This window comes from Bombina bombina, chromosome 2, assembly GCF_027579735.1.
Source record: "Bombina bombina isolate aBomBom1 chromosome 2, aBomBom1.pri, whole genome shotgun sequence".
NCBI lineage: Eukaryota > Metazoa > Chordata > Amphibia > Anura > Bombinatoridae > Bombina > Bombina bombina.
The window spans coordinates 1,020,331,699-1,020,351,423 of NC_069500.1; positions in this window are offsets into that span (position 1 = coordinate 1,020,331,699).

Consider the following 19,725-nt stretch of genomic DNA (forward strand, 5'->3'; position numbering starts at 1 on the left):
TGCAGCATTGTTTGGGGGTAGATGGGGGGCTGATTGGGTCTTTGTGCAGATAGACCAGTAGTTTGGGGATGCTGGGAGGTGAACGGAGAGTATTGGAGGGAACGCACCTATGTGCAGTGACAAATTGTGCCCTATTAGCCTATAAAATTATACCACTACATATGAATATTTTGCTGTATAGTATTCTCACATAGAGTCCTGTTACTATAGTATTAAGCTTATACTGTTGTTAAAGGCTGTACTGATTTCCAGCTGGTATGGTGTGCCCGATGCCCAGTCCTGAACTGACACCCCCCTCCTGAAACCAACACGTAACAGGCAGATTTGCCAATGCTTTTACAGGAGGTACACAGGAGTTGGGGCAGCCTAATATCATTGTACTGCATCTGGGGGGGGATGATTTGGGTTCACTGCTCGCTTTTGGACCTCATTTAGAGGATGGCAGCTGACTTGAAGTGGGTGCACACCTGGCTCAGTGATATGAGGCTGTGATGGTCCAATGTAGTTGCTCGACTGCAGTGGAGGCTTATAGTGACCCAGAAAGCAGCATACAACGTGAGGAAGAAAGTGAATAGGGAGATGGGTAGGACGGTCATGGCCCTGGGGGGCTTCGTAATCAGACATGAGGCAATTACAGCTGACAAAAAGGACCTATTTTGCCCTGATGGGGTTCACCTAACGGACAATGGGCTGGACTTGTTCTTAAAGGACATCAAGGATAATTTAAGTGGGGGTGTGAGCATTGAAGTACCATTCGGCAAAAAAAAAAAAAAGAAAAAAAATGTGGTTAAGGTATTCCTTGCTGTTGGCGTGGTGTGGCAGCAAGAGTATGTCTGGCTCTTGTGGCCGGTGGTCAAGGCCCTGGGGAGCAGTCTCAGGGAGAAAAGAGTGATGGTCAAAAAAGGGGAGGGGTTATGCCCACTAGATGCCGGCCTAGGGGTCCCCTTCCTTGCGGATGCAGACCGAAGATTTCTGAACATCACAGTTCTCTCCCTGTGCTAGTGGGCATGAACAGCCGGGTGTCACGCTGCAAACATCGAAAGGGGCCTTGGCCGTCTGCTAGTAGGGGTTAGGTTAGGGTTAGATGCCGCCACCGATTTATGACAAACTTGTTTAAAGTTTTAAGTTAAAGATATGTTTGAGTGCCTAATAATAACAATAAAGAATATTAGGCACTAGTTAATCGTTTATTAAATAAACATGACTGTGACTGGTATTTCTCCCAACAAAGTTGTCTGGTCTTATTTATTTAGGGTTGTACTAGAATACGTAGGACGGAATAGGTGGTTTGTACCTTATGAAGCTGAATTAATGATTCATTAAATACAAATATTAATGTATTACATATTTTTTACGAACCACATTTTTTATTTCATGAATTAGAAAGAGCATGCAATTTTAACCCCTTAATGACAACTGACGTACCAGGTACGTCATGCATTAACAAGCAGTTAATGACAATAGACGTACCTGGTACGTCAGTTGTCTAACAGAGTGCTGGAAGCGATTGCGATCGCTTCCTGCAGCTCTGAGGGTATTGCAGTGATGCCTCAATATGGAGGCATCCTGCAATACCCCATTACAAGCCTCCGATGCAGAGAGAGCCACTCTGTGGCCCTCTCTGCACCGGAGCATCGTTGGTGGGTGGGAGCGAAACAGGAAGGCGGGTGGGCGGCCTGCAATGGGCCTGTGATCCCGTGGGCGGGATTGGAGGCAGGAGTACCCAGGGACATGCACGGACGCACGCATGGAACCGCTACCCTACAGAAAAGTAAAATAATACATTGGGAGAAAAGGGGGGGGGGGGGGGCATTTTATTTATAAAGTAATCTAAGGGTTCTGGGAGGGAGGGTGGGGTGTGGGGGGGTAGCTACACTACAGAAAGTAGCTTAAAATTAAAGAATCTTTTTTTTTTATTTAACTGGGTACTGGCAGACAGCTGCCAGTACCCAAGATGGCGCCCATTAGGCTAGAGGGGGAGGGTTAGAGAACTGTTTGATGGAGGATCCATGATATTGGGGGCTAAGGGGGGATTCTACATAGCAGCATATGTAAATATGCTATTGACCCCCCCAAAAAAACAAAAAAACAAATATACCTTTTATATTAGTACTGGCAGACTTTCTGCCAGTACTTAAGATGGCGGGAACAATTGTGGGGTGGGGGAGGGAAGAGAGCTGTTTGGGAGGGATAAGGGGGTCTGATGTTTCAGGTGGGAGGCTGATCTCTACACTAAAGCTAAAATTAACCCTGCAAACTCCCTACAAGCTACCTAATTAAACCCTTCACTGCTAGCCATAATACACGTGTGATGCACAGCAGCATTTAGCGGCCTTTTAATTATCAAAAGCAACATCAAAGCCACATATGTCTGCTATTTCTGAACAAAGGGGATCCCAGAGAAGCATTTACAACCATTTGTGCCATAATTGCACAAGCTGTTTGTAAATAATTTCAGTGAGAAACCTAAAGTTTGTGAAAAAGGAAACAATTTATTTTTATTTGATCGCATTTGGCAGTGAAATGGTGGCATGAAATATACCAAAATGGGCCTAGATCAATACTTTGGGTTGTCTACTACACTACACTAAAGCTAAAATTAACCCTACACATTCCCTACAAGCTCCCTGATTAACCCCTGCACTGCTGGACATAATACACGTGTGGTGCGCAGCGGCATTTAACAGCCTTCTAATTACCAAAAAGCAACGCCAAAGCCATATATGTATGCTATTTCTGAACAAAGGGGATCCCAGAGAAGCATTTACAACCATTTGTGCCATAATTGCACAAGCTGTGTGTATATAATTTCAGCGAGAAACCTAAAGTTTGTGAAAAAGGAAACAATTTATTTTTATTTGATCGCATTTGGCGGTGAAATGGTGGCATGAAATATACCAAAATAGGCCTAGATCAATACTTTGGGTTGTCTACTACACTACAATAAAGCTAAAATTAACCCTACACATTCCCTACAAGCTCCCTGATTAACCCCTGCACTGCTTGACATAATACACGTTTTGCGCTTCGGCATTTAACAGCCTTCTAATTACCAAAAAGCAACGCCAAAGCCATATATGTCTGCTATTTCTGAACAAAGGGGATCCCAGAGAAGCATTTACAACCATTTATGCCATAATTGCACAAGCTGTTTGTAAATAATTTCAGTGAGAAACCGAACGTTTGTGAAATAATTTGTGAAAAAGTGAATGATTTTTTGTATTTGATCGCATTTGGCGGTGAAATGGTGGCATGAAATATACCAAAATGGGCCTAGATCCATACTTTGGGATGTCTTCTAAAAAAAATATATACATGTCAAGGGATATTCAGGGATTCCTGAAAGATATCAGTGTCCCAATGTAACTAGCGCTAATTTTGAAAAAAAAGTGGTTTGGAAATAGCAAAGTGCTACTTGTATTTATGGCCCTATAACTTGCATAAAAAGCAAAGAACATGTAAACATTGGGTATTTCTAAACTCAGGACAAAATTTAGAAACTATTTAGCATGGGTGTTTTTGGTGGTTGCAGATGTGTAACAGATTTTGGGGCTAAAATTTAGAAAAAGTGTTTTTTTTCCATTTTTTCCTCATATTTTATCATTTTTTTTATAGTAAATTATAAGATATGATGAAAATAATGGTATCTTTAGAAAGTCCATTTAATGGCGAGAAAAACGGTATATAATATGTGTGGGTACAGTAAATGAGTAAGAGGAAAATTACAGCTAAATACAAACACCGCAAAAATATAAAAATAGCCTTTGTCACAAACGGACAGAAAATGGAAAAGTACTGTTGTCATTAAGGGGTTAAACAACTTTCAAATTACCTTCTATTATCTAATTAGCTTAATTCTCTTGATATCCTTTGTTGAAAAGCATATCTAAAAATGCTCAGTAGCTGCTGATTGGTGGCTGCACATAGATGTCTCAAGTAATTGTTATTATTTTTTCAACAAAGGGTATATAAAGAATGAAGCTAATTAAAAATTAGAAGTAAATTAGAATGGTACTTAAAATTGTATTCTCTATCTGTATCATGAAATAATTTTTTTGGGGTTTCATGTCCCCTTAATTTGCGGTATGGATAAACATGAAGATATGTTAAAAATGTTTTTTCCTAATTTTATTTACAGTGTTATGTTTTCTACATTTCAGTTTATAACTCAGCTGTGCATCTTATTATAAATAAATGGTTGTATAGCAGGGTGACTTTTGCCACCTTTTTTTACTTTTCTTCTAATACACTTCAATAAAAGGTCAAGCCATGTCTCTGAATGGGAAGGGATGAGAAAAGTTTAGACTTCGGAAAACAGCTACATAAACATATCAAATTCATTAGTACTTAAATCTCAGACACAAACACTATGCTACAACATGAGTAATTTATTTATGCCAGTTACAAAATATACATTATTTAGTGAGTCACACTATGTAAATATGCAACATTTTAAGAAACTATGAATTGAAATAACACAATAAACATTTTGCATCTCTGGCTAGTCAAATTTGTTTCTAGCTTTATCTTCTTATTGGCAAAATATATTTGCAAGTATTTATATGAGCTTTTAATGAAAGTAAATAGGAAAATAACTTTCAATTTTACCTCACTCAAACCTAGTAGTGGACTAGTGGGTGGTGAATTTTGAAAATGGTGAGGTGCTAAACGCCTCCCGTTGAAAAAAGTCCTGCCCCTCAGATTGCCGATAAGAGGTGTGCCAAGTAAAGTGTGTGTCCCAAAAAACAGTTCTTGTCCCAAACAATAATCTTTAAAAGTTCCTTCTGGCGGGACTTCCGGTGGGAGGAGCTGGCTAGGAACAGAGCACGCCGAGTTGTGGCATGGTGCTTCGTCAACTCGAGAACCATTCTGTCTCCCCTACTGTATTTCTCCCGTTGCTGGTGCGGTTCTTGCACCCTAGGGAGCTGGGCGAATTACACCAAGTGCCAAAGTTGGAAGTCTGTGAAAGCTAAGATTAGGCTCCGTTGCTAAGAGCCGCAAGCGGCGCTGCCGCAGGAGACCACCCAGTTCAGGAATAACTTGCTATACTAACTGACGGCGATAGAGGTTTGCATCCCTCCACCCTCTGCCGACTGGTCCCTAAACAACAATCTGCACCGTAATCCTGGAGTCCCGCATGTGTGGGAAAAGAAACAGCTAGACGGCCTGGTACCGGATCCGCTGTGGGATGGGTACTGTCCCCTAGGGTCTGACACCCCTCCAAACCAACTCACTAACAGAAGTGGCAGGCTAAGCTACCTGGACGGATAAATCAGGCGCAGCACGGCGTTGGCAGCTTCAGGTGTACAGCTCAGTTGATGGAGCTCGCTCTCTGGTTGGAGTCACTGTCGCGCTACTGCATTGCCCTGACCCCTGATGCCGTGAGCCTGTAGGTGAGAGTTGTTCCAGTATCCGGTAAGGATCAGAGGCGATTTTGATTTCTGCTGATACTCTGCCTGGGACTGTTTGAGCTCATATCGGCTGAGGTCCCTACAAGTCAAGAAAGTAAAAGCGCAAGTATTGTGCCCCTGCAAAGGGACTGGTTACATGACTGTCTGCAATGTTCCTTTTTCTACCTAAGAGAACGTTTTTCAATATTGCTAATGCCTATATGGTAATGTGAATTCATTCCACCTTGGAGTAACTGATACAACTTGTGGAGTGTGTATATGATGTCTGCCCTTGTATTATTGTTTTGTGCAGTCCAACTAGCATACTGTCTGTAAATAACCTATACATCTGCTCAAGGTCCTCACGGAATAAGCGGCACAAACAGGGGCAAAAAAGGCAACATAATATTAAGATAATCAGAGCTAAAACTCTGGAAGGATGAACTGTCCGTGTCTGATATGCAGTGAACTTGAATAAGTGCTAATCAGGCAGTAAAGGCTCAAAAGAACTACCAGCCAGTTTATAAGAACAGCTTTGTTGTTTTTCTTTGTGTGTTTCTTCTGGCAACTAGCTAAATCTGAGGGTATACCTTAAGCTGTGTGCATATTTCAAGTGAACCTAAGCAAGAGCTGCTTAGGCAGTAAAAATTCAAAAGTTTTTTGCTCTATCATCAGCCAGTTTATAAGCACAGCTATATTGTTTTCTTTCTCTCCTTTTTTTTCCTTGGTTTTTCTTCTTGCTTCTGCTGGTATTTAGTTAAACTTGTGTGTGTACTTTAACCCCTTAATGACCACAATGTACCCTGTATGTCACTGGTCGTTAAGGGTTTTTTCAGGACATAATAGCACAAGTCTAGCAAGAACACGCTATTAATGCACTCCCTCCAGCAGGCTTTGTGGAATAGAGCAGTCTCAACGCTGGTGGCAAGACCGCACTATAAAACAATCAAGTCCCAAAAAAAGGCCAGCGACATACAGGGTACGTCGCTGGTCCTTAAGGGGTTAAGACAAGTTTACCTGATAACATTAAGTTGTGTGGGAAATTTATACTGGGCTATAAATTGTTTGAAAGAATTATGGAAATTATGATAATAACATATAGCAATCTCACTCTTTTTGAGGAAGTCTACTTTATAGGCCATTCTATAGCTGTACTGCACAGCGGTTCCTATCCTAGAATATAAATATCTGAAATATCACTATATTAAGTGCGAAGGTGCTGCATTATAGTTTCTACAACATCTCAAGTAACTTACATTTAAAAAAAAAAAAAAAAGTGTATCTTTAAATACTGTCTTTTCCCCCCCCTAAATCACATGACCCCTCTAATAGGTACTTCCATCAAAAATGACACAACACATAGTATGGGTTACAAAGGCCGCAGCTTTTATTTAAACTTTTAACATATAACCATAAATATATATAACCATAAATAATTGAACATTAAATACCCCCAGCCAGTGCTTGCCCCCACAGCATATCCATTTACCCGCTACCATTTTCCTACTCCTCTCCTTAAAACCGGAGGTACCCATATAAATGCTATTCCATACAGCAAGCACTCCGCCAAGCTGCGACAAAGATATCCATTTTACAGGGAGGGAGGGCGGGAGCTTTCTTCCACACTTACCCTCTGTTCACAAGTTTTGGAGCTCTTTCTGGGACCTCCCCCTCCTTTTATATACAAATCCAAGCCCCACCTCGCTACCCTTAGCCACCCCCACCTAACTCACACCGCTCTGTCACACCTATACAGGGGTCAAATGCCCTTCCCCTGCATAGGTGCCGTCCAGGGCTTCCTTGACCCCTCTAATAGGTACTTCCATCAATAATGACACAACACATAGTATGGGTTACAAAGGCCGCAGCTTTTATTTAAACTTTTAACATATAACCATAAATATATATAACCATAAATAATTGAACATTAAATACCCCCAGCCAGTGCTTGCCCCCACAGCATATCCATTTACCCCCTACCATTTTCCTACTCCTCTCCTTAAAACCGGAGGTACCCATATAAATGCTATTCCATACAGCAAGCACTCCGCCACAGGCAAGGCCTACCGCCGCGCCCCGCCAACCACATCCAAGGCCTTTGCAACCAATTCCTTCACATTAAAATTGAACAAGTGTAAACCGACTTCGTTTAAGTGAACTCCATCCTTCAAGAAAAAACATCTTCCTGACTCCCCTTCGAACTCCACATGTCGTAAAGACATCCCCCCTACCCCTTTTATAAAGCCACTCATCATCCTATTCACTTTTCTCCTTGATGCCTCCAATTTTTTGCCATCCCAAGCTGCCCTCCAGTACACCCTTGGCTCAATCTCAGACCATAAAACCAACAAATGTGGAAATAATGTGAGCAACCTCCTTACATCCCTTTTCATCGCATCCACTAAATCCTTTTGGGACCTGGAGCCCAAATCATTACCCCCCAAGTGTATCAACAGAATATCTGGAGGGCAGAACAACCTAGCATATTGTACAACATTTATAACTAACTGGTCCCACCTCATTCCTCTGACTCCAAACCACCTGATGCTGACTGCAGCCGACGGGAACCCCATTTGGACCCCTTCCTCTCTAACCAGCGCCGCCTTCCTAGCCCAGTAGATATAGGAATGACCTATCAGCCAGCATTGAAGTGGACCTGAAATGAAACAACAAACATTACTAGACTAAGGCAGGTCTAACATAGGAAACATACCTATTAGATGCCCACCGCCCAATCCTCTTAATCCCTTCCGCTCCCAAACCCAATGCATATGCCTCAGTGGCCGCCCCAATACGGAAAGAATGAGTTTCAAAATCCTTTGGGTTCAGGCCGCTCCTCCCCAACCCCTGCTTGAAGATAGCCTGAAATTGGAACAGTGACAGAGATGACCCATCGCTATGCACAAACAAGGGGCCCATCCCCGTAGGTCTTACCACAAGCAAGTCCCGAATGGCCTTCACTGGGCAACAAGGGCCCCCCATAGCCTTCAATACAATCTGTACCCCTTTTCCCACCTGGTCTGTCTTGGATTTCCTCAGCCAGATCAACAGCCTATCCACTTCCACTACCACGTCAGACCTCTGCATCCCCCTTTTATCCTTCCTATTCCTACCCACCAGCTCCGAAACCCTGAACGCCCCGAAAAAGGCCACCACAAACACCGCTCGAAACAACACCTTTTCATACTCGGATCTGCAAATTCCAGGTAGCGCCTCCACCACCCCTTGCAGTATGGCAAACATCACCGGCCTCCTCCCGTCCGCCCCCGGCCGCCCTCTACACAAACTTCGGGCCGCCAGCCGCACTAAGAAATGTTTAGACACATCCTCCCACCCCAACAACTGGAATAAAAAGGCCATAGCCGCCAAACGCCTTCTCACCATGGACCTAGATATTCTTTCCTCCCTCCATTCCTGCATCCATTCTAGCAGAGCCCGTCTTCTCCCTGCTGTAGACTCCGCGGCTCTCATTCCCCGCGGCCTTGAGGCCCATAGCTCCCATACCTGCGTATATGCCCTCCATGTCCTCGGCACTAAAGCTCCCTTTATCATCTCCATCAGGTCGGCAACGCTCTTTCCAACAGATTGTTCGGACACTGCTCCCCATTGAACTCCGCCTCCGGGGCCAGCCGATGGAACCGATCCCACTGCAAACGGGAAAGAGCGTCAGCAATCTCATTTTTCTTTCCCGGAACATGCACAGCTCTAAACAAGACATTGCATTGCATACATTTGAGTACAAATACCCTCAACACCCGCACCACGGGGGGGAAGCTGCAGACAACCTATTTAACGCCATCACCACCCCCATATTGTCCGAATGAAAAGTTACCCTTCTATTGGCCAGCTGCGCCGGCCACACCTGTAATGCTACTACTAAAGGAAAGAATTCCAGAAGAACCAAGTTCTTAGTCAAATTCAAGTCCCTCCATTCCTTAGGCCACTGCCCCACACACCATTTCCCATTTAAGTATGCCCCAAACCCAATTGCTCCTGAAGCATCCGTAAACAGATCCAAATCCGTACTACTGCCTAACTCTTGCACCATCGCTCTCCCATTGAAGTCCCGTAAGAACTCACGCCATACCCTTAGGTCCTCCTTGAGCTCTTTTTTCAACCTGACCCGATGAAAAGACTCTTTCACTCCCACCGTTGCCTGTGACAAGCTTCTCAGGAAAACCCTCCCCATCGGGATGATCTTGCAAGCAAAGTTGAGCTTTCCTATCAGCGACTGGAGTTCCCTCAGTTTTAGCTTCTGCTGCCCAAGCACCCCATCAATCGTGTCCACCAAATCTACTATTTTGTCCTCCGGCAACCTGCATTCCATCTGGATAGCATCAATTTCAATCCCCAAAAAGCTCAAGCACGTCACCGGGCCCTCCGACTTCTCTTCGGCCACTGGGATCCCGAACTCCCCAGCTACCCGCATGAACGTTATCATCAGGTGCTCGCAGACTCTGGACCCCTCCGGGCCCACAAACAAAAAATCGTCCAAATAGTGGACCACTGATTTGGAACCAGCCACCTGGCATACTACCCATTCCACAAAGTGGCTAAACGTTTCAAAATAGAAACACAAAATTGAACACCCCATTGGGAGGCACAAATCCACGAAGAAAGAATCGTCAAATACACAACCAAGCAAATGGTGACACCTAGGGTGCACCGGCAAGAGGCGGAAGGCCGATTCCACATCCACCTTGGCCAATAGCGCCCCCTTTCCCGCCTGCCGGACCAAATCCACCGCCCTATCAAACGACGCATACCGGACTGCTGTCAACTCTGGGTCGATCCCATCGTTAACCGAATCCCCTTTTGGGTAAGACAGATGATGGATCATTCTGTATTGCCCTGGGGCTTTCTTTGGAACGACCCCCAATGGCGAAACTCTTAGATTCTCCAAGGGCCTCACCTTAAAGGGGCCCGCCATCCTACCCAACGCCACCTCCTTCGTCAATTTGCCCCTCACAATTTCTGGAAATTCCCTAGCCGATTTTAAGTTACCCGGAATCCCAGACCCCGACCCCTCCCGAAAAGGAATCCAAAACCCCGAACTGAACCCTGATAACAACAACTCGGCATCCCTCCTCCTCGTTCCCCCTCCCCTAGCGAACCGTTCTAGCCATGGGACCATCCTTACGACCTTCACTGGTGTCCCCCGCACCTCCCGCTAATCTCCGCAGGGCCCCGTGTCCGGCCCTCCGACCGTGGCCACCTTCCCCAATTTAGGCCTCCCGGCCGTCATCTGACCCCCCCAGGCCTGCCACCGCACTTGTGCCTCAGCCTCCTCCAGCCTCCTTACTACTTACCTCCGTCCTCGACGCACGTTGTCCCCTTCGTCTTCCGCTTCCCTACGTGGGCCGTGCTTCCTCCGGCCCCACTATTGACCGGATCGCCAGCCTCCTGCGCCAGCCCAGGCCTCCGTGCGGGCCCAGCCGGCGTCGATGTCCTGCTCCTCCGACTCACTGGCTCCCCAGGTGATGTCGCCTCCACGTTTCTGCTGCGCAGGCTTCTGCCTCTCGCAGCGTTACCGCTACACAGCTCCGGACTGAGCCTCTCAGGCGGCTTGGCCCTCCTCACCGGCCGGCCCTGAGGAGGCCGTGATGTCCTGCCTCTCACCGTCTCGACCTCCGCTGTCGGAGCGGCCCCTGCCTTCCGGAGCTGCTCCAGCACCCAGTCTGCACCCCTGGCTTGGGCCAGGGCCTCCACCGCTGCTACTATGTCCCGATTCCCCATGATGCAGAAGGTAAGTGTGCAACAAAGATAGCTTTCTTCCACACTTACCCTCTGTTCACAAGTTTTGGCGCTCTTTCTGGGACCTCCCCCTCCTTTTATATACAAATCCAAGCCCCACCTCGCTACCCTTAGCCACCCCCACCTAACTCACACCGCTCTGTCACACCTATACAGGGGTCAAATGCCCTTCCCCTGCATAGGTGCCGTCCAGGGCTTCCTTTCACAATATTTTCACTGAACTAATTTGTTCACTTTTTTTTTGTATGTGTATATATATATATATATATATATATATATACATACATACATACGCATCTGTGTGTGTGTAGACACAATATTTCAAATATTTATTTTTTTTTATTTTTTTTTGAGCCACATCCTCAATTTTTTTTTTTTTCCTAATTTTATTTACAGTGTTATGTTTTCTACATTTCAGTTTATAACTCAGCTGTGCATCTTGTTATAAATAAATGGTTGTATAGCAGGGTGACTTCGGCCACCTTTTTTTACTTTTCTTCTAATACACTTCAATAAAAGGTCAAGCCATGTCTCTGACTGGGAAGGGATGAGAAAAGTTTAGACTTCGGAAAACAGCTACATAAACATATCAAATTCATTAGTACTTAAATCTCAGACACAAACACTATGCTACAACATGAGTAATTTATGCCAGTTACAAAATATACATTATTTAGTGAGTCACACTATGTAAATATGCAACATTTTAATAAACTATGAATTGAAATAACACAATAAACATTTTGCATCTCTGGCTAGTCAAATTTGTTTCTAGCTTTATCTTCTTATTGGCAAAATATATTTGCAAGTATTTATATGAGCTTTTAATGTAAAGTAAATAGGAAAATAACTTTCAATTTTACCTCACTCAAACCTAGTAGTGGGTGGTGAATTTTGAAAATGGTGAGGTGCTAAACGCCTCCCGTTGAAAAAAGTCCTGCCCCTCAGATTGCCGATAAGAGGTGTGCCAAGTAAAGTGTGTGTCCCAAAAAACAGTTCTTGTCCCAAACAATAATCTTTAAAAATTCCTTCTTACTCAACTTACCTTAATAAATAAAGGACCATAATAGTCATAAAATTACATGCTGTAATCAGAGCATGTAATTTTAAGATTAAAAACCTTCAGAGCACTGCAGATCCAGAGCAAAAAAACATTGTTGATTGGGAGCTAGAATACAAGGGCATGAGTGATAGGGGGTTAACATGTTCGTTTGAGCGCAATTGAATTTAATGCACCTCGGGGACTTCAGAGCTCTCCTTAACTGTTACGCAAAACAAAAAGTTCCAAATTTTTTTTTAAAAAAAAAATACATTTAAATGTACAGTTCCGCTCATAATAACACTGATAAAAATTATTTAAAAAAAAATGCATTAAAAATAATAAGGGCTCAAAAAACAGGTGTTAAAAAAAGTTATTCAAAGGGCTTTTTGAAGTCCGAAATCCTCATCCAGTCGGCTAGAAGTCTTCATCCAGATGGCCTCTTCTATCTTCATTCAGGCCGCGAAGTCCTCATCCAGGCGGCGAGAAATCTTCATCCAGACGGCCTCTTCTATCTTCATCCAGGTGGCATCTTTTATCTTCATCCTGGCGGCGCAGAGCGGGTCCATCATGAAGACATCCGGCACAGAGCATCCTCTTCATATGGTCGCCCCGTATATTGAAACTTCAATGCAAGGTATGTGATTCAAAATGGCATCCCTTGGATTCCTATTGGCTGAGCAAAACAAAAAACGTAATTTTTACGTGTGCGGGACTGACATTGCGTTACAGGCTAACTGACATTGCGGTACAGCTATACTGACAAGACTTGTAATGGCTGCAGTTCGGTTTTAACGCTGAAATGGCCATTTTTTTAGCGTTAAAACCCAAACGCACAACTCATAATCTAGCTGTATGTGTTTTACGGTATACTAACTGTACATACTTACAGTACATATTTTACTTTCCAATGTTCTTCGCTTACTGAATAATGTCTTTTTTATTGTAAATATATATAACTATATATATCAGTACAAACCAATACCTGTATATCTATAGTTATAAATATGTATTTTACATGATCAGTATCAGATATATATAGCAATGTATATTTAATTATAAAAATGTACATTATTTTCTATGTGCAGAACATAGAAATGTAAAATATGTGCTTTGCGCATCGTGTTTTTCCAGATTTAGATCTTAACATGGTCGGGTTAGCGCACATAAAAATTAGACCTAGATTACAAGTTGCGAAATCCCAGTGCGCAATATGGCTTTTTCGCATTTTGCATATCACGGCAATTACAAGTTTGTGAAAATCTTATTTAACACGCACGTTATGCCGCATACCACACTGAAATCAAGTTCCCAACATGGCATGCACGTGCATGTATTCCCCCATAGAGATCAATGGAGAAAAAAATTTGAAAAAAACCTAAGACCTGAAATTGCGAAATTGCCATCACATTTTCGCATTTCCTATTAACAGCTAAACCGCAATCCACCCACATTGCAAACACTAAATACATCTATTAACCCCTAAACCACCATCCCCCAACATCGCAAAGAATCTAAATACATCTATTAACCCTAAGCCGCCATCCTCCACATTACAAACACTAAATACATTTATTAACCCCTAAACCACCACCCCCCACATCGCAAAGTATTAAACTAATAAACCCTCAAACCTAACACCCCCTAACTTAACACCAATTAAAATACAGATGAATGAAATTAAAAATATACTAACTACCTTTAAAAAAAATACTTACCTGTAATAGAAAATTAAAACCTAAGCTTAAACTAAAAAAAAAAAACTAACATAACAGAAAATAAAAAAAACTAACCTTGCAAAAAATAACAAACGAAAATTATCCAAAATAAAAAAAAATTCCTATTATAATACCAGGAAGAAGAAAAAAATGCAGCAAAATAAAAATAAGCCCTAATCTACAAATAAACTACCAATAGCCCTTAAAAGGGCCTTTTGTAGGGCATTGCCCTAAAGTTAACAGCTCTTCTGAATAAAAAAATAAAACAATTTCCCCATAACATTACAACCCCCCATCCCACAAAATATAAAAAAAACGAATCTACCCATTGCCCCGAAAAGGGTATTTGGATGGGCATTGCCTTTAAAAGGTAATTTAGCTCTTTTGCTGACCATTAAAAAAAAAAAACACCCCAAAATAAAAAAACATCCTAACACTAACCTCAAATTTGGTACTCACCAATGATGAAGGGCAGCACTCCATCTTCATCCCTGTGGCGCTCCATCTTCATCCATCGCGGGACCATCTTATTCAGTCTTCATCCAAGCCGCGGTCTATCTTCTATCTTCATCCTGGTGAAGCCTGTGATGTCTTCGGCGAGGTCATCGGGGATGACGGTGGTCCCCTTCAGATCATCAACAGGGAGTTCCTCTTCATGCGATTTCTGGCCACACACTAAAGATTGAATGCAAGGTACCCCTTTTATATAGGGGTACCCTTGCATTCCTATTGGCTGATTTGATTCTTCAAATTTACATCAGTCAATAGGATGAAAGCAGCTTTTATCCAATTGGCTGATTTGAATTTGATCAGCCAAAAGGAATGCAAGGGTACCGCCAACCTCGCCGAAGACTTCACAGCTGCCACCGGGATGAAGATAGAAGATGGACCGTAGCCTGGATGAAGATTGAAGATGATGGTCCTAAGATGGATTAAGATGGAGTTCCGCCATTCATCATTGGTGAGTACTAATTTTGGGGTTAGTGAGTTTTTTTGTTTGTTTTTTAAAAAAAGGTTAGTTTTTTTTTTTTTTTTTTTAAATGGGCAGCAAAAGAGCTGAATGCCCATCCAAATGCCCTTTTTGGGGCAATGGGTAGATAAGGTTGTTGTTTTTTTAGTTAGGTTTTTTATATTTTTGGGGGTTGGGGGCTGGGAGTTTGTAATGTTAGGGGGTACTTGTTTTATTTTTTATGACAAAGAGCTGTTAGCTTTAGGGCAATGTCCTAAAAAAAGCCCTTTTAAGGGCTATTGGTAGTTTATTTGTAGATTAGGGTTTTTTTATTTTGGGATGGATATTTTTTTTTTGTACGTAGAGTAGGTTTTTTTATTTTCTGTAATGGTAGGTTTTCTTATTTTTGGTATTGTTTTTTTTTTTTTTTCGGTAATGGTAGGGTTTTTTGTTTTTGGTAATGCTAGAGCTTTTTAATTTTTGCATTATTTTTTAAAATTTAAGGTTGGTTTTAATTTCCTTTTACAGGTAAGTTTTTTAAGGTAGTTAGTATATTTTTAATTTAATTTATGTGTATTGTAATTGGGGTTAAGTTAGGGGGTGTTAGGTTAGGGGGTTATTAGTTAAAAAATTTGTGATGTGGGTTTATGGTGGTTTAGGGGTTAAAACAAAAATAAAATAAGGAGAAAAAGTCTGTGGCTTATATACCTGTATAATATAGAAAGGCATGCAAATGTGTGGAAACTTAGTATAGTCTCTTGTGATGCAATAACGTTTAGGTAGGCTATATACCAGACTATCAATTAAAATGTGTATATCTCTGTTGAGAAAGGAGTTGGGGCCGAGGTAACTGCTTCTCCTACCCCAAGCACATGTATGTTTCTTTCAGTACTACCATAAACGTAAGCGTAACCAGGGAACGTTAAACACACTCTTATTGCTTTGCCTAGACTCACCACTATAATCCGTAGCCATTCATCTTTCACAAGGATGTCATTGCACTATACTTAGCTGTGGGCAAGGGAGCAAATATAGTTCCAGCCAGGCTATTCACTGCACACACAGCGTATATACGTAAACACACACAGCTTCCTAGATGTGGCATCCTCCTTCACAAATCCAACGAACGGTAAACCTCAGTTGGAGACTGACGTAGGGTGCTAGACCAAAACAACAGAAGAGTAATCCCCATACTGGGTCTCGCTACCACCAAGCTGCTACAAAAGGTTTTTCTAACCCTATGAAAGCTACTGCAAACAAAAGGTTTTTTCTAACCCTATGAAAGCTACTGGTTTTTCAGGTGGGCCAATCAGCAACCACGGGGGGGGGGGGGGGGGGAGCAACACAGAAGTTCTAAATTCGGGAGCCCCAAGAGTGGATAAACCACAATATCAGTTGAGGGGATACAAGAACAAGCATCACAAGAAATATCAGTGAAGACGGTCACTAATCTCTCTTCATACCAGCTCTCTGAAACAGAAAAGAAAGTCTTAAGCTATGGTTTGGGGTTTGTCAAATCACATGATTTCGATCTGTTTCAGACCATTCTGGATGTGAATAAGCTAGTGAGGGACCAAACTCTAAAAAATACTTTTGATGAAAGATCCCAGATCTGCAACGAACACCCAATTTTCAGGGGATATGGCTTATTATGAGCTATCCTTTGTAGATGTCTGCACTTCCTCCTTGGAAAAACCTGATAGGGCCTATTTTAAAAGAGCATGAACAAGGGAACTCTAACATGAGTTAGCTTACATAATAAATCTAATTTTTACCCCATACAAACTAGGGGTAAGTCCCTTGAAGTTTTTCATAAGAGGGTGTTAGAAAATTTAGACGCTCTCTCCAAGGATACCAAGGTACACTATCCTTACTTGTCTAGAGGGGAAAGGGATGCTATCTCCAGGTTACAAAATAATTTGAATATAGTTATCAAACAGTCAGATAACTATATCAGCATAGTTGTGAAGGGTAACAGATGTATATGGGTGAAGATTTGAGATAACTGAGCGATACAGACACATACCAGCCACTAGGTAGTGAACCTATGGAGATGTATAAGAAACAACTTATGTATTTTGTGGATGATGGTGTTGAGATGAGTTTAATTTATCAGAAAACCAAGGAATATCTCCTGGTTGAGAAAATGATAATACCTATTTTCCACTACCTCCCCAAGGTGCATAAGGGCCTGATATTAATGGGAGACCCGATAATGGTGGGTATCGGCTGCCTTTTGGAATCTCTTTCTAATTGGGTAGACCAGTATCTACAGCCTTTAGTCTGTAATCTTCCCAGTTACATAAGGGATACCACTCATGCATTGATTAAAATGGAAAGTAAGGCTTGGAGGGAGAAATACAGTTGGATGACTGTTGATGTAGTGTCCCTGTATTCCTCTATTCCACATAGCTTTGGGTTGGAGGCGATTAAATTCCTCCTGAAATTGTACACCAATTTGACTACAGAACTAAAAAGATTTTTGATGAGAGTGATCAAGTTCCTATTTGAGCATCATTTTTTATGTTCTTAGGGATGTTTTACCTCCAGAGATGTGGAACCGCAATGGGGGTGAAATTTGTCCCCTCCTATGCCAACCACTTGGATTGTTGAGAGCGGTTCTACGTCTATGGGGTGGACAACCCCTTTTCATCTTACATAGCAAAATATGTAAGATACATAGATGATCTTTTGATCATTTGGCATCTGACCATGTAGAGTCTAGGAAAATTGTAGATCACCTAAACCACAATGGAGTAGGGATTAAGCTTACTTTCAATTGGCACAAGTTAGAGATTAATTTCTTTGATATTACAATGTAGGCAGACAGTCGGAATAAGTGTATTATCTCATTCCTCTACAGGAAGCCTTTCTCAGGGAATATCATCTTGCATGCCAGCAGTAGCCACCCTAAGCATGTTTTAAAGGCATTGCTAAGGGGGCAGTTCATGCGTTTAAAACGTAAGTGTTCCATAGAGTACTTTCCTGAAGGAGGGTAGAGATTTGAAAGGACACTTAATATCTAAGGGTTATTCAAAATGTGCTGTTAAGAATGCCTTTATAGAAGTACATGCTATGAACAGGAGCACTCTTTTGAATAAGAAGCCTAAGAGGCATTTTGAGCCTCCCTATGATAATAGTGTGAAACTGAAATTTATGACTACTTTCTTAAACCAATATGAGAAGGTGTACAACATTGTCAAAGGGAATTTAAAGAACACCTGTCGTATATAACAGGGGAAAGAGCTTGTTCAGCCCTCTCTAAGCATTTTATAGAAATTCATCATGGTAATGTGAGAACATTCAGGTGGCAGGCCATTGAATTGATTTTAAGACCTCAGAGAGGAGGAGATAAGTTTCAAATTCTATGCCGACAGGAGATCTATTGGATCATAAAATTGAACAGTTTTGTCCCTAGGGGATTCAATTCTGGATTCGATATTATAAACTATTGGCATAGATAATGCTAACTATTGACATAGAAAGTCTATATTGGCTATTTGTAGACTTTTTTTTAGAATTACCCCAATCTTAATACTGTTTTGTTAAAGCATATAAACACACTAAGTTTTTCCAAATGGATAATCCTGTATATATCAATATATAAATTAATATCTGGATACCTTTATGGTATATCTTTTGTAGGAGGTTTGAGTTGGAACCACTTCTTCATTTATTCATTTATATATACACTATTTTAGGCATCCACTAATAATATTATCATCAGGTGGATTACCTTTCTATTTATGTATTAATTTATATAGTTTTTTTTATGTTAAATATATATATGTATATACAGTATGCACTACATTATTGTATAAGATTTTCTGTAAATATATATATATATATATATATATATATTATATATATAGATAGATATACTATATATATAATATATATATTATATATATATATATATATATATATATATATATATATATATATATATATATATATATATATAAATAAAAACATGGGCTATTTCTCTCTAAGTGGGCTGATATACTTTCTAAAGTATTGTCCTGATAAATTTAAAGGGTAAATAACTAAATATATTTTTTATCTTTCGTTTTTATAAATATGATGGTTTTATGTTTGTGATGTTCCTCAGTTGAATAATTAACCTATAATAATTTATACTAACCATCAACTATCCTTAACCCTTTGAGTGCTAAACACTTTCCCACCTGGGTGCTAAGCTGGTTTGAGGTTTTTTTTTAATTTTTTATTTTTTAAAAATATATAATGTTTAAGCTTCTAAGCAGCATGCCCCCTTTCCCTATACTTGTTATTGTGATTTTTAAATAAAGTTGCGTGGTGACTTCATCGTGTCATTGTGCGTGACATCACCGCACTTGACTGAGACAGCAATTTGGGACGGCTCAGAGCCGTCGTTAGCACTCAAGGGTGGCCCCAGGAAAACAGGTATTACAGGTTAAGTAATCTGCCCAGAGGCCTAATAATATGTAAAACTATTTTTCACCTTAGTCTGTCTAACGAAGGGTTTAAACCAGGTACTCAATTGTTATGCACCAATGAGATCTGTTTAAATAATGACTCACATGTCTATATGACCGAAACCGCTGACACTTTTCTGCCCCGGTTGTGCCCCTTCCCCTTTTACAGTTTGTGCTGCTTCTTTTAATGGATTACAAATAAACTTCATCTTTTATTTATCTCTACAGATATTCTTTGACTTTCTTTTGCTATTCATTTTTACTTAGTTTAATTTAGTGTTTGAGATGTGCGGGGATGGCGGTTTAAGGGTTAATTTTTTTATTTAGTGTTTGCGATGTGGTGGGATGGCGGTTTAGGGGTTTATAGTGAATTTAGATACTTTGCAATGTGGGGGATGGTGTTTTAGGGGTTAATAGT